Raw genomic sequence first — 15,946 nt, 5'->3', positions numbered from 1 at the left:
AGAGATAGAGAGAGAGAGAGAGAGAGAGGACACAGAGAGAGAGAGAGGAGAGAGAGAGAGAGAGAGAGAGATAGATAGAGAGAGACAGAGACAGAGAGAGGGAGATCTATTGTTCATTCATAACTTTTGAACAATAGATGATATTTCGAATCTGTCAGCTGTTCTGTATTGCCCACAAAATTGTCTAAATCCCATACACTCTAAATGTCCTAATCCATGTAAGTAAAGTGGTTGAAAATGCATTTGTTTGTTGAAAGGAACGATTAAAAAAAAATTTGAAAGCCCTAGTTGTTATCTTCAATATGGTACTACTGTATACATGAGGTACTTTTAAATACCCACTAACAAATAATTCATCACAAACCCATGAAGTTCAAGTTCAGGAAGGTTGGGACTGGGGCGCCTAGGGCTAAGAGGGTTTTAATAAGACATAGAATAAGAGTCTGTGGCCGATTTGTACAAGTGATGGCTTATTTTGAATATGTGAACCTGTACAGACAGACAGACAGACAGACAGACAGACGACAGACAGACAGAGACCAGACAGACAGACAGACAGACAGACAGACAGACAGACAGACAGACAGACAGACAGACAGACAGACAGACAGACAGACAGACAGACAGAGACAGACAGACAGACAGACAGACAGACAGACAGACAGACAGACAGACAGACAGACAGACAGACAGACAGACAGACAGACAGACAGACAGACAGACAGACAGACAGACAGACAGACAGACAGACAGACAGACAGACAGACAGACAGACAGACAGACAGACAGACAGACAGACAGACAGACAGACAGACAGACAGACAGACAGACAGACAGACAGACAGACAGACAGACAGACAGACAGACAGACAGACAGACAGACAGACAGACAGACAGACAGACAGACAGACAGACAGACAGACAGACAGACAGACAGACAGACAGACAGACAGACAGACAGACAGACAGACAGACAGACAGACAGACAGACAGACAGACAGACAGACCAGAGACAGACAGACAGACAGACAGACAGACAGACAGACAGACAGACAGACAGACAGACAGACAGACAGACACAGACAGACAGACAGACAGACAGACAGACAGACAGACAGACAGACAGACAGACAGACAGACAGACAGACAGACAGACAGACAGACAGACAGACAGACAGACAGACAGACAGACAGACAGACAGACAGACAGACAGACAGACAGACAGACAGACAGACAGACAGACAGACAGACAGACAGACAGACAGACAGACAGAGACAGACAGACAGACAGACAGACAGACAGACAGACAGACAGACAGACAGACAGACAGACAGACAGACAGACAGACAGACAGACAGACAGACAGACAGACAGACAGACAGACAGACAGACAGACAGACAGACAGACAGACAGACAGACAGACAGACAGACAGACAGACAGACAGACAGACAGACAGACAGACAGACAGACAGACAGACAGACAGACAGACAGACAGACAGACAGACAGACAGACAGACAGACAGACAGACAGACAGACAGACAGACAGACAGACAGACAGACAGACAGACAGACAGACAGACAGACAGACAGACAGACAGACAGACAGACAGACAGACAGACAGACAGACAGACAGACAGACAGACAGACAGACAGACAGACAGACAGACAGACAGACAGACAGACAGACAGACAGACAGACAGACAGACAGACAGACAGACAGACAGACAGACAGACAGACAGACAGACAGACAGACAGACAGACAGACAGACAGACAGACAGACAGACAGACAGACAGACAGACAGACAGACAGACAGACAGACAGACAGACAGACAGACAGACAGACAGACAGACAGACAGACAGACAGACAGACAGACAGACAGACAGACAGACAGACAGACAGACAGACAGACAGACAGACAGACAGACAGACAGACAGACAGCCAGCCAGCCAGCCAGCCAGCCAGACAGACAGACAGACAGACAGCCAGCCAGCCAGACAGACAGACAGACAGACAGACAGACAGACAGACAGACAGACAGACAGACAGACAGACAGACAGACAGACAGACAGACAGACAGACAGACAGACAGACAGACAGACAGACAGACAGACAGACAGACAGACAGACAGACAGACAGACAGACAGACAGACAGACAGACAGACAGACAGACAGACAGACAGACAGACAGACAGACAGACAGACAGACAGACAGACAGACAGACAGACAGACAGACAGACAGACAGACAGACAGACAGACAGACAGACAGCCAGCCAGCCAGCCAGACAGACAGACAGACAGACAGACAGACAGACAGACAGACAGACAGACAGACAGACAGACAGACAGACAGACAGACAGACAGACAGACAGACAGACAGACAGACAGACAGACAGACAGACAGACAGACAGACAGACAGACAGACAGACAGACAGACAGACAGACAGACAGACAGACAGACAGACAGACAGACAGACAGACAGACAGACAGACAGACAGACAGACAGACAGACAGACAGACAGACAGACAGACAGACAGACAGACAGACAGACAGACAGACAGACAGACAGACAGACAGACAGACAGACAGACAGACAGACAGACAGACAGACAGACAGACAGACAGACAGACAGACAGACAGACAGACAGACAGACAGACAGACAGACAGACAGACAGACAGACAGACAGACAGACAGACAGACAGACAGACAGACAGACAGACAGACAGACAGACAGACAGACAGACAGACAGACAGACAGACAGACAGACAGACAGACAGACAGACAGACAGACAGACAGACAGACAGACAGACAGACAGACAGACAGACAGACAGACAGACAGACAGACAGACAGACAGACAGACAGACAGACAGACAGACAGACAGACAGACAGACAGACAGACAGACAGACAGACAGACAGACAGACAGACAGACAGACAGACAGACAGACAGACAGACAGACAGACAGACAGACAGACAGACAGACAGACAGACAGACAGACAGACAGACAGACAGACAGACAGACAGACAGACAGACAGACAGACAGACAGACAGACAGACAGACAGACAGACAGACAGACAGACAGACAGACAGACAGACAGACAGACAGACAGACAGACAGACAGACAGACAGACAGACAGACAGACAGACAGACAGACAGACAGACAGACAGACAGACAGACAGACAGACAGACAGACAGACAGACAGACAGACAGACAGACAGACAGACAGACAGACAGACAGACAGACAGACAGACAGACAGACAGACAGACAGACAGACAGACAGACAGACAGACAGACAGACAGACAGACAGACAGACAGACAGACAGACAGACAGACAGACAGACAGACAGACAGACAGACAGACAGACAGACAGACAGACAGACAGACAGACAGACAGACAGACAGACAGACAGACAGACAGACAGACAGACAGACAGACAGACAGACAGACAGACAGACAGACAGACAGACAGACAGACAGACAGACAGACAGACAGACAGACAGACAGACAGACAGACAGACAGACAGACAGACAGACAGACAGACAGACAGACAGACAGACAGACAGACAGACAGACAGACAGACAGACAGACAGACAGACAGACAGACAGACAGACAGACAGACAGACAGACAGACAGACAGACAGACAGACAGACAGACAGACAGACAGACAGACAGACAGACAGACAGACAGACAGACAGACAGACAGACAGACAGACAGACAGACAGACAGACAGACAGACAGACAGACAGACAGACAGACAGACAGACAGACAGACAGACAGACAGACAGACAGACAGACAGACAGACAGACAGACAGACAGACAGACAGACAGACAGACAGACAGACAGACAGACAGACAGACAGACAGACAGACAGACAGACAGACAGACAGACAGACAGACAGACAGACAGACAGACAGACAGACAGACAGACAGACAGACAGACAGACAGACAGACAGACAGACAGACAGACAGACAGACAGACAGACAGACAGACAGACAGACAGACAGACAGACAGACAGACAGACAGACAGACAGACAGACAGACAGACAGACAGACAGACAGACAGACAGACAGACAGACAGACAGACAGACAGACAGACAGACAGACAGACAGACAGACAGACAGACAGACAGACAGACAGACAGACAGACAGACAGACAGACAGACAGACAGACAGACAGACAGACAGACAGACAGACAGACAGACAGACAGACAGACAGACAGACAGACAGACAGACAGACAGACAGACAGACAGACAGACAGACAGACAGACAGACAGACAGACAGACAGACAGACAGACAGACAGACAGACAGACAGACAGACAGACAGACAGACAGACAGACAGACAGACAGACAGACAGACAGACAGACAGACAGACAGACAGACAGACAGACAGACAGACAGACAGACAGACAGACAGACAGACAGACAGACAGACAGACAGACAGACAGACAGACAGACAGACAGACAGACAGACAGACAGACAGACAGACAGACAGACAGACAGACAGACAGACAGACAGACAGACAGACAGACAGACAGACAGACAGACAGACAGACAGACAGACAGACAGACAGACAGACAGACAGACAGACAGACAGACAGACAGACAGACAGACAGACAGACAGACAGACAGACAGACAGACAGACAGACAGACAGACAGACAGACAGACAGACAGACAGACAGACAGACAGACAGACAGACAGACAGACAGACAGACAGACAGACAGACAGACAGACAGACAGACAGACAGACAGACAGACAGACAGACAGACAGACAGACAGACAGACAGACAGACAGACAGACAGACAGACAGACAGACAGACAGACAGACAGACAGACAGACAGACAGACAGACAGACAGACAGACAGACAGACAGACAGACAGACAGACAGACAGACAGACAGACAGACAGACAGACAGACAGACAGACAGACAGACAGACAGACAGACAGACAGACAGACAGACAGACAGACAGACAGATCGATGATAGTATAAATGGCAACAACTAATAAGCAGTGATTAGTAATGTCAGTATTTAAATTTGATGATGTAGTGATTTTTTATATAACCAAAAGTGTATTCTTATATAAACCATATAATATGCTTATTATAAACCAGCTTATTTTATATTCCGTGTGTCAGTGTATTTTAGTTTAAGCAGGAATTTACGGCCAAGCATGTCAAATACTGATTTGTATGTACCATGAACATCTCATTGAAGAAGCCATCATTTCCCTAAACTGAGATTGAGCGTCCAATATCTTTGGGGAGTGGTTTGCTTCCAAGGAATTTGTTTTAAGATATAAAAAGTGACTACAAATGCAGCAGTGAAAAATCAAACCTCTGCTGCGCCTCTACCACCACTCCACTCCAAACTGATGTTGTGACTCCTATTGTTCTGGACCGGGCCAGATCTCACACCTCCACTGCCTCCCACAGGCTGGGGAGACTTTTTCATCTTACATTTTGTATTCGTCCCAAACGTCCCAGCTCCATCCGATTCCTTAGCTTTTATCACTGTTTACTTATCATGCATCGCAACACTAATATATGGTCAGTACCCAAAAGTCAGACTGCCCGTATACAAATGATCTTGGGGGTCTGAGGGCAGTAGCCCCGACCCCCTCCCTGGGGCAGCACTTAAGTTAAGTACCCTCCCTTTGTTCACTTTGGGAACCAGCCACCAGCCCCCGAAATATAACACCTGAGTGCCAGTTCTAAAGTGGCAGAGGAGTAGCAGACCAGCAGCAGAAATATAACACCTGAGTGCCAGTTCTAAAGTGTCAGAGGAGCAGCAGAACAGCAGCAGAAATATAACACCTGTGTTACAAAGGATCAGATTAAACCGAATATATATATTTATTGATTGATATATATTGCATAATATTTGTATATCGTTTGATATCCCTTGTATATTCCTTGTACATATACACGGAATATCCCTTTAGCCTAGTACAGACCATAATATTTAATTCTCCTATTGGACAGCGGTCCACAGGCGCCAAGGCCATGCCTCCAAAGTCAGGTTCAAAGTCACCGCCGGGGACATGCCTGGACAAGAATGGTATTGCCCAAGGATATGAGACAGGAATAAAGCTGGTACTAGTTTATTCATCTAAGCGTATAAATACGGCGCAGGTGAATACAGAAGCACTTAGAGAAACTTTGTATGTTACCCAATAAGTTGAAGCCTCACCCACGACACTACGTGCGGTGAAGTATGGCCTGTTTGGCCCCAAATAGAGCATTGAGACCACGTGCGAATTAATAACTGAAGTGTCAGAGTTTGGCGCTATACCGTCGAGTGCGACATATTTCTATTAAGTCAGTAATAGTCTATTTGTGTATAGTGTATCGTGCGGCTAAAGTTCTACAGTGACCAGCATCACCAACGTTTTCCTCGTATCAGCTAGAGTGCTTATCCAGGCTGGGCTGCTTTCATGGCGCTTTCACCCGAGGAGCCCTAGACGAGGACCGTGTGGACATGTACACTGGATTATCTACCCGACGACTGCATAGCCCTTTACGGCTGGATTATATTTGCTTTTGGTCCTGTAATTAATGGAGCGGAGAATCGCCGACGCCCACACGTGTGTGGGATTTACCCTGTGAGGAGCCACGTCGAGTCTGCGCCTCAGAGAGCCTGAGGCAGGCTAGCTTTCTTCCCTGTGGAGCTACAGGCTACGGAGAACAGCTGTATTCGTCTGTGGATCAAGATCTTATTGCACCGTCTCCCGTACTCGGAGTCTCCTTATCATCGTTGACCCAGACTCTATTACCGACAGATCCTCTACCCTTGCTGGCTTACAACCGGGGGGACCCTTCCAGTATCTCCCGCTATATATTACTAGTGTACCATAGATATAATTCCATAAGATTCAGGTTGTATAATTACCTCCTGCGTAACCAGAGAATGGACATTCATTATTGATTTGCCTACGCACATTCCTTTGCCTTATAAGCGCATTCAAAGTGAAATAGAGAAGTATATTATGTACCTTTTGCTGCAATAAATACTTAATTACAACTTTGTGTGGAACCGATTCATTGTGGGAAGTGTTCATCATTATATATATCATGTACTGTATGGCCAGTAATTAAAGTACATAAGACGGTAGTGGTTTAATGATACCATACTTATCAATACAGTCAGGGAATTGTACCCCTCAGTTACAATTGGTCCTTCGAGCCGGAGGGTAACTAGCGTAATATTAATATAGTGGTATTAATATTGACATGGCCAATGATGAACACTCCACAAAACGGTTCTCCTAAAGTTGATCGCCCGCAGCGTAGACGGCAGACACCTCAGTACTTAGAGGATTACGTTGCCAATATACTACCTAGCTTTCTACAGACGGTAAACGCGGAAAAAGTAGATAGTAAAATTATGTCCGACCCTATCGACCAGGCTACCCCGCCAATAGAGGCCCTACTGGGTTCTAACGTAACTGACCAAGCTCACGGTGGAGACCAGGAGGGACCTGACATGACTTTACCCCCCGCCAAGACCGAAGAAGTAGTCCCCGGAGAGCTCCAGGATAAAGACAGCCCTCCAGGGATGGAACTCGACCCACTACAAGAAGAGGCGAGCACCCCGGAGATGGATCTCCTCGACTCGCCACAAGAGAACGGATCTCCAACGAGTACTACCAGGAGCGGATCACCTCAACCAGCGTCTTCCCCCAGCGAGGCGGACAAGATGCTGGCACAGGCCTTCCTCGCCAGCCTGGCAGCCTCAACAGAGCGCGATCGACTCCAAGCATAGACGCTTAGTGAGCGCGAACATTCTTCCATGGAAAGAGAACGCCTTCAAGCGCAGCAACGGAGCGACGAAGATCGTATACGTCTAGAGATTAGACCCCTTCAGACGGAAGAGAATATGGGAAGGGACCGGGCCGAAGCCCAGCGCGCCGCCGCCGAAGCCCAGCGCGCCGCTGCCGGTGCCCAAAGAGAAGCAGAGCGCGACCTCGCTCTCACCAAGCGCGAAGCCGAGCGCGACCGATTACAAGCGCAGATAATGGAGCAGCTGATTACCAGGGCAACACCCCCTCCCTCCGCACGGGGCTCCAGGGCCTCGTCAAGACAAGGGTCAAGGGCACCCTCCCCTACCCGATCAAGCGACCCCGAGCCCGACCACCAGAGAGAGCCTATACCCCCCTCCGAACCCCTTCCCCGACCAGTCCAAGTGAGACCCAGCTACAAGGAAGAAACGGTCTACACCGCGGAGAGGCTAAATAGACGACTACAGGATCTAGAGGACCTGCCAGAGGAAGAAGAAGAGGGAGAGGAGGAGAGTCAAGCCCGACAGCAGCACAGTACTCCACAGGACCAGGAGGTCCAGTACAGCCCAGGCTCTACCCCCGCGGCTCTGCGCTACAGACCCCCGACTCAATTCACGGGTGAGCTTGACGCACGACCAGCCCCGAGGAACAGCACCTGGATACGCCAAGAGGCGTAAGAGGAGACTCGCCTAGGAGGCCTCTCTTCCAACGCTCACCGATGTGCCAGCCATCCATGGCATCATACATTGGCACACCGACGTTTCCGGACTTCACACACGAGAACAGAGCACAGTACACAGAGCTACGAATATGCTTAGAGACAATGATGTCCGATGTGGCTGATGAACCGTACAAATATGCTATCCTACTGAAGCACCTCAAGGTGCCCCGAGCGCACAATATAGCGCTGGCCTATGCCACCTCTACTACCCCATACACCGCGGCTCTAGCAGCACTCGACCAAAGATATGGACGCATATGGGACTACGTAATACAAGAGATAAGGCATATTGACCGCCTACCCCCAGCCACAGACAATCGCTCACTAGATGACCTGTCTATCAAGGTACAATCCCTGGTAGGGATGCTGGGGGCGCAAAGAGAAAAGGGTATGCACGAACTGTACGCAAACTCTAATGTCGAGAGGATTTTAGAGAAGCTTCCGCCCGCCCGACAAGAGCACTTCAGGCGGCAAAGAGACCACCGTGATCCTAACGGTCCCGAGCCATCCCTCCTAGACCTAGCCGACTTCCTGGCGAGAGAAGTCAACAGCCTACGGTTGGATACGTTCATGCGGAGCACACCAAGCTCCAGAGAGGGACCTAGGAGAGCAAACGATGGCCGCAGATTGGTGACCGTCATGCACCAATCAGAATCAGTACCGAGCAGCAAGAACCACAGTACCCCCTCGATGAAAGAGAAGTGGAAGATGGTGTGCCCGTACTGCGAAAAAGAACACTGGCTGTCACAATGTGACACGTTCAAGAAGATGACCGCCGACGAGGTGAGTCAATGGATAAAGTCCAACCGACGCTGTTACCGATGTGCGCGCAGTCACATGGCAGCCGATTGCCGCTTAAAGAAGAGGTGTAGTCGGTGTGACGGAGCCCACCTAGATGTCCTACACGACAGTAACAGAAGAAAGCCTGCACCCTCAAACAGCACAAAGGCAAGTGTTATGTACATTGACCCCGCCAGCAGCGGGGGCGCCCGGGTGCTCTTAAAGGTGGTCCGCGTAACATTGAGTTACCAAGACAAGTTCATGGACACTTACGCTGTCCTTGACGACGGGTCAGAGAAGACCCTTCTCCTCGCGTCCGCTGCGGCCCAGCTGGGGCTGCGGGGGAGCGAAAACCAGATGACGATTCGGACAATAAGAAGAGATCTAAAGACGATAAAGGGCGAGAATGTCTCCTTCACTATCGCAGCAAGCGGGCAGCCAGAGAGACGGTATAGGATTACTAACGCTTTCACCAGCCAAGAAATAAGCCTGTCGCAGTACACCTACCCCATCGCCAAGCTGATGGATAAATATGTGCACCTGCGTCAACTACCTATACCGCTCATAGACGGTGCCACCCCGACCCTGCTGATAGGCTCCGACCATGCAGACCTCATCGTCCCGATTGACTGGGTCCACACAGGGCCCAGAGGCTGTCCTGCAGCAGTCGAGACTCGCCTAGGATGGACACTACAAGGCCCCCTTGCTAAGTCTCTTAACCGAACAGCAGCCACTAGCTGCCTCCACTCCAGAGTGACAGAAGAAGACACCACCCTCCTACAGCATGTCGAGAGGCTATGGACACTAGAGACAATGCCCTTTAAGAACGAAAAGAAAGACATTCGTTCCAAGGAAGACATTTACGCTATAGCCCTCCTCGAGCAGGGGACAAAGAGAGTCAAAGTCAACGGAGTGATGAGATACGCAACTCCACTCCTGAGGTGAGAGGGTATGCCTACCTTCCACGCCCCAAAAGAAGCGACGGAGCGGTATCTATTGAACACAGAGCGGCGCCTAGCCAGAGACCCCGCTCAAGAGACTGTGTACCGCGCTGAGATTAACAAGCTAATCACAGCGGGACACATAAAGAAAATTGACATTAAAGAGGCCGATCAGACGACCGAATCATGGTACGTGCCGCACCACAAAGTCCACCACAACGGCAAGGATCGTATTGTGTTCAACTGCAGCTACCAGATCGGATCACAAAATCTGAATAAAGAGCTCTTGCCCGGCCCAACACTCGGCCCCTCTCTACTAGGCGTGTTACTACGTTTCCGCCAAGACAAGGTGGCCATCAGCGGCGACATCAAAGGGATGTTCCTGCAGGTGAGACTAGTGGAGGAGGACAAGCCCCTGCTGCGGTTCCTATGGAGAGAGAGGATCGGGGATGAGCAACCAGCCATCTATCAATGGGAAGTCCTCCCTTTCGGAACCACATGCAGCCCATGCTGTGCTACGTTTGCACTGCAAAAACACGTCGCAGAGGACCCAGCAGCCGATGAAGAGGTCCGACAAAGTGTAGGAAATAGTTTCTACGTGGACAACTGTCTGCAAAGCGTCTCGACGCCAGAAGAAGCCGAGGCCCTTCTACTCAAGCTCCGCGCCTCCCTGATCAAAGGCGGCTTTGATCTCAGGCAGTGGGCCAGCAGCGACCCGCAAGTACTGCGCAGCCTCTCCCCCGAGGACAAGGCAGCAAGCAGCGAGACCTGGATGGCGACCATCCCAGGAGAAGCCCAAGAAATGACATTAGGACTAGTCTGGCGCTTCAAAACAGACTCGCTCCATTATAAACACACACCCCTGACCAAGGAGCAGGGAAGGTCGACTGCACTACCGACCACCAGACGGAGTGTATACAGAACACTCGCCAGACAATATGACCCGTTGGAATGTATTCTACCTTACACCACCAGGGCAAAGATGATTGTAAGAGCGTTATGGGACAAGGACCAGGGCTGGGACGACCCCATACCCGAACACCTTGCATCCACATGGAGAGAGTGGGAGACGGAACTCAGCTCACTCCCAGGTGTCAACATACGCCGCAGCTACTTCCCACCCACAGTGAGGCCGGAGACGTGCCAGATGGACCTGCACGTCTTCAGTGACGCCTCCGAAGTAGCCTCCGGTTCGGTGGCCTACTTGCGTGCCCGAGAGGAGGGAGGAGAAATACATACTGCCTTCATCCTGGCTCGCTCAAGAATAGCCCCACGCAAGCAACAATCTATCCCGCGTCTAGAGCTCTGCGCAGCCCTAGCAGGAGCGCAACTCGCCACGTTAATCCAACGTGAACTCACCATTCCGGTGCAAAGAACAATCTTGTGGTCAGACTCCACGACAGTACTCACATGGATCCGGTCTGATTCGTGCAGATACAAGGTCTTCGTGGGAGTCAGAGTCACAGAGATTCAAGATTTAACAGAAGTAGCAAGCTGGAGGTATGTGGACACAAAACACAACCCAGCTGACGTCATCACCCGGGGAATGTCCCTGGATGACCTCACCCGTCACAACCTATACAGTGACGGGCCAGAGTTCCTCAAGCTCCCGGAAGAAGAGTGGCCTACACCCACCCCACGGGAAGCGAGTAAAGAGGAGGCCGAGAACAAGAAATCTATGTTCTGTGGATTGAACACACTCGTCTCCACAGACCCCGACATAGACGATTGCCTCACCCTAGAGAGTGCGCAGCTAAAGACATTCCTGTGGCACCACCCAGAGGTTCAGCTCACTACTGACATTACTGCAGCTGACTACGAAGAAGCAGAACTTCTTCTACTACAACGAGCCCAGAGAGACTCGTTTCCCGATGAGCTAGACTGTCTACAGGGAGCAAAGCCCGTCCCATCAGACAGCAGATTGCTCCACCTAGCCCCCGAGAGCGACGCCCATGGTCTCATCAGAGTGGGTGGTCGTCTGCGGAGAGCTCCAGACTTACCGGATGACATCAAGTACCCGATAGTCTTAAACAGCCGACACAAGGTCACAGAGCTGATCATAAAGAAATACGACGAGGATGTGCATCACGCCGGGGCAGAGAGAGTCTTCGCGGAGATCAGACGTCGTTATTGGATACTGCAAGGGAGAGAAGCAGTGCGGCGCTTCCAGCGAACCTGTCTAGACTGTCGTAAATGGCGAGCGCAGCCCAGTATACCCCGGATGGCTGACCTACCTCCCTGTCGCCTCCGACTCGGCGACAAGCCCTTTCACTCCACCGGTATGGACTGTTTCGGCCCGCTGTATGTAAAGAAAGGAAGAGGAACCGAGAAGCGGTGGGGTATTGTATTCAAATGCATGACCACCCGAGCGATGCATATAGAACTCCTTCCAACCATGAGCACAGACTCATTCCTTATGGCCTTCCGAAGATTCACATCGCGGAAAGGCAAACCGTCTATATTATTGTCTGATCACGAGACAAACTTCAAAGGCGGAGAAAGAGAGCTGAGAGAGAGCTTCCAAGCTATGGGCCCAGAACTTAAGACCCACCTCGCTCCATCCCAGATTGACTTCCAGTTTAATCCCCCGAATGCACCTCACTTCGGTGGAACTTGGGAACGAGAAGTACGTTCAATAAAGACAGCCCTGTACGCCGTGCTTGGGGCCCAGACCGTGGCGGAAGAAGTCCTAATGACAGTCCTCACGGAGATCGAGGGAGTATTGAACTCAAAGCCCCTCGGTTACGTCTCAAGTGATGTAGCAGATGTCGACCCAGTCACCCCCAACACACTCTTGATGGAGCGGCTGGACCCCGCGCTACCACAGACAATGTACAGGCCTGAAGAAGCGAACGGCCGAAGAATGTGGAGGTACAGTCAAGTATTGGCTGACAAGTTTTGGAACAGCTTCCTACTCCACTATCTACCGTCTCTACAGACCCGCCAGAAATGGGTGAAAGAGAGAGACAATTTGACAGAAGGAACAGTCGTCATGATTATCGACCAGTCACTACCCCGAGCTATGTGGCCGGCTGGCCGCGTAAGCAAAGTGATCACCGGTGCCGACGGAAAGGTCCGAGCAGCCGAAGTGCTCGTCCAAGGGCGGATCTACACCCGACCCGTGGCGAGGCTAATAGAGTTGCCAAGGCTCCCCGATACTATCGATGACGACTATGACCCCATGACTTTGTGAACTGCTCTACCCCTCACAACAGACATTGAGTAGTGGACAGTGCGGTTAATCTGTCTCTGCTTAGCTAATTAGGTGGGACTAATTAGGAGGCGGCTGTTACAAAGGATCAGATTAAACCGAATATATATATTTATTGATTGATATATATTGCATAATATTTGTATATCGTTTGATATCCCTTGTATATTCCTTGTACATATACACGGAATATCCCTTCAGCCTAGTACATACCATAATATTTCATTCTCCTATTGGACAGCGGTCCACAGGCGCCAAGGCCATGCCTCCAAAGTCAGGTTCAAAGTCACCGCCGGGGACATGCCTGGACAAGAATGGTATTGCCCAAGGATATGAGACAGGAATAAAGCTGGTACTAGTTTATTCATCTACGCGTATAAATACGGCGCAGGTGAATACAGAAGCACTTAGAGAAACTTCGTATGTTACCCAATAAGTTGAAGCCTCACCCACGACACTACGTGCGGTGAAGTATGGCCTGTTTGGCCCCAAATAGAGCATTGAGACCGCGTGCAAATTAATAACTGAAGTGTCAGAGTTTGGCGCTATACCGTCGAGTGCGACATATTTCTATTAAGTCAGTAATAGTCTATTTGTGTAAAGTGTATCGTGCGGCTAAAGTTCTACAGTGACCAGCATCACCAACGTTTTCCTCGTATCAGCTAGAGTGCTTATCCAGGCTGGGCTGCTTTCATGGCGCTTTCACCCGAGGAGCCCTAGACGAGGACCGTGTGGACATGTACACTGGATTATCTACCCGACGACTGCATAGCCCTTTACGGCTGGATTATATTTGCTTTTGGTCCTGTAATTAATGGAGCGGAGAATCGCCGACGCCCACACGTGTGTGGGATTTACCCTGTGAGGAGCCACGTCGAGTCTGCGCCTCAGAGAGCCTGAGGCAGGCTAGCTTTCTTCCCTGTGGAGCTACAGGCTACGGAGAACAGCTGTATTCGTCTGTGGATCAAGATCTTATTGCACCGTCTCCCGTACTCGGAGTCTCCTTATCATCGTTGACCCAGACTCTATTACCGACAGATCCTCTACCCTTGCTGAAATATAAATATAACACCTGAGTGCCAGTTCTAAAGTGGCAGAGGAGCAGCAGAAATATAACACCTGAGTGCCAGTTCTAAAGTGGCAGAACAGCAGCAGAAATATAACACCTCAGTGCCAGTTCTAAAGTGGCAGAGGAGCAGCAGACCAGCAGCAGAAATATAACACCTGAGTGCCAGTTCTAAAGTGGCAGAGGAGCAGCAGAAATATAACACCTCAGTGCCAGTTCTAAAGTGGCAGAGGAGCAGCAGAAATATAACACCTGAGTGCCAGTTCTAAAGTGGCAGAGGAGCAGCATAAATATAACACCTCAGTGCCAGTTCTAAAGTGGCAGAGGAGCAGCAGAAATATAACACCTGAGTGCCAGTTCTAAAGTGGCAGAACAGCAGCAGAAATATAACACCTGAGTGCCAGTTCTACGGTGGCAGAGGAGCAGCAGAAATATAACACCTGAGTGCCAGTTCTATAGTGGCAGAGGAGCAGCAGACCAGCAGCAGAAATATAACACCTGAGTGCCATTTCTATAGTGGCAGAGGAGCAGCAGACCAGCAGCAGAAATATAACACCTCAGTGCCAGTTCTAAAGTGGCAGAGGAGCAGCAGACCAGCAGCAGAAATATAACACCTGAGTGCCAGTTCTAAAGTGGCAGAGGAGCAGCAGAAATATAACACCTGAGTGCCAGTTCTAAAGTGGCAGAGGAGCAGCAGAAATATAACAGCTGAGTGCCAGTTCTAAAGTGGCAGAGGAGCAGCAGAAATATAACACCTGAGTGCCAGTTCTACGGTGGCAGAGGAGCAGCAGACCAGCAGCAGAAATGGTTTGAATGTTCAGTGCTGCATCTGTAGGTCTCAGTGTGGTCAGACAGAAGTTCCATGTTTCGGCTGGAGTTCTGTCTCTCTGGTGAATATTCAATACACTTCTGTTGAAACGCACCGACGGAGTCTGACAGTCTTCGAATCTCTTATTCAAATAAGATATTCTATGATGATTCCTGAGGAATTTAATTTGACAACAGTCACACAGACAAGAGTGTGTCCTCAGTTGGTGAATTTATGCAGACAGCCAATGTTCCTTTTCACTCCATCTCTTTCCCTCTCTCAAGTCGGGAACAAGTAGCCACTGCAATTATATTAAACATATCTGTCTGTCTGTCTGTCTGTCTGTCTGTCTGTCTGTCTGTCTGTCTGTCTGTCTGTCTGTCTGTCTGTCTGTCTGTCTGTCTGTCTGTCTGTCTGTCTGTCTGTCTGTCTCTCTGTCTCTCTGTCTGTCTCTCTCTCTCTCTCTCTCTCTCTCTCTCTCTCTCTCTCTCTCTCTCTCTCTCTCTCTCTCTCTCTCTCTCTCTCTCTCTCTCTCTCTCTCTCTCTCTCTCTCTCCCCCCCTCTCT

The 15,946-nt window shown here is 50.0% G+C and overlaps 1 protein-coding gene across 1 annotated transcript in view; it reads right to left on the bottom strand.

Annotated features, from left to right (window-relative positions):
- The window catches only part of LOC311226630 (CUB and sushi domain-containing protein 3-like), a gene marked incomplete at both ends in the record, with an annotated part of 799,139 nt that overhangs the window by 124,897 nt on the left and 658,296 nt on the right, over positions 1–15,946 (bottom strand). The window lies entirely within an intron of this gene.

Source organism: Notolepis coatsorum, assembly GCF_963971535.1.
Source record: "Notolepis coatsorum genome assembly, chromosome: 4".
NCBI classification, from domain to species: domain Eukaryota; kingdom Metazoa; phylum Chordata; class Actinopteri; order Aulopiformes; family Paralepididae; genus Notolepis; species Notolepis coatsorum.
The sequence above is the reverse complement of the archived record's forward strand: the minus strand, read 5'-3'. Positions and strand labels throughout refer to the sequence as shown.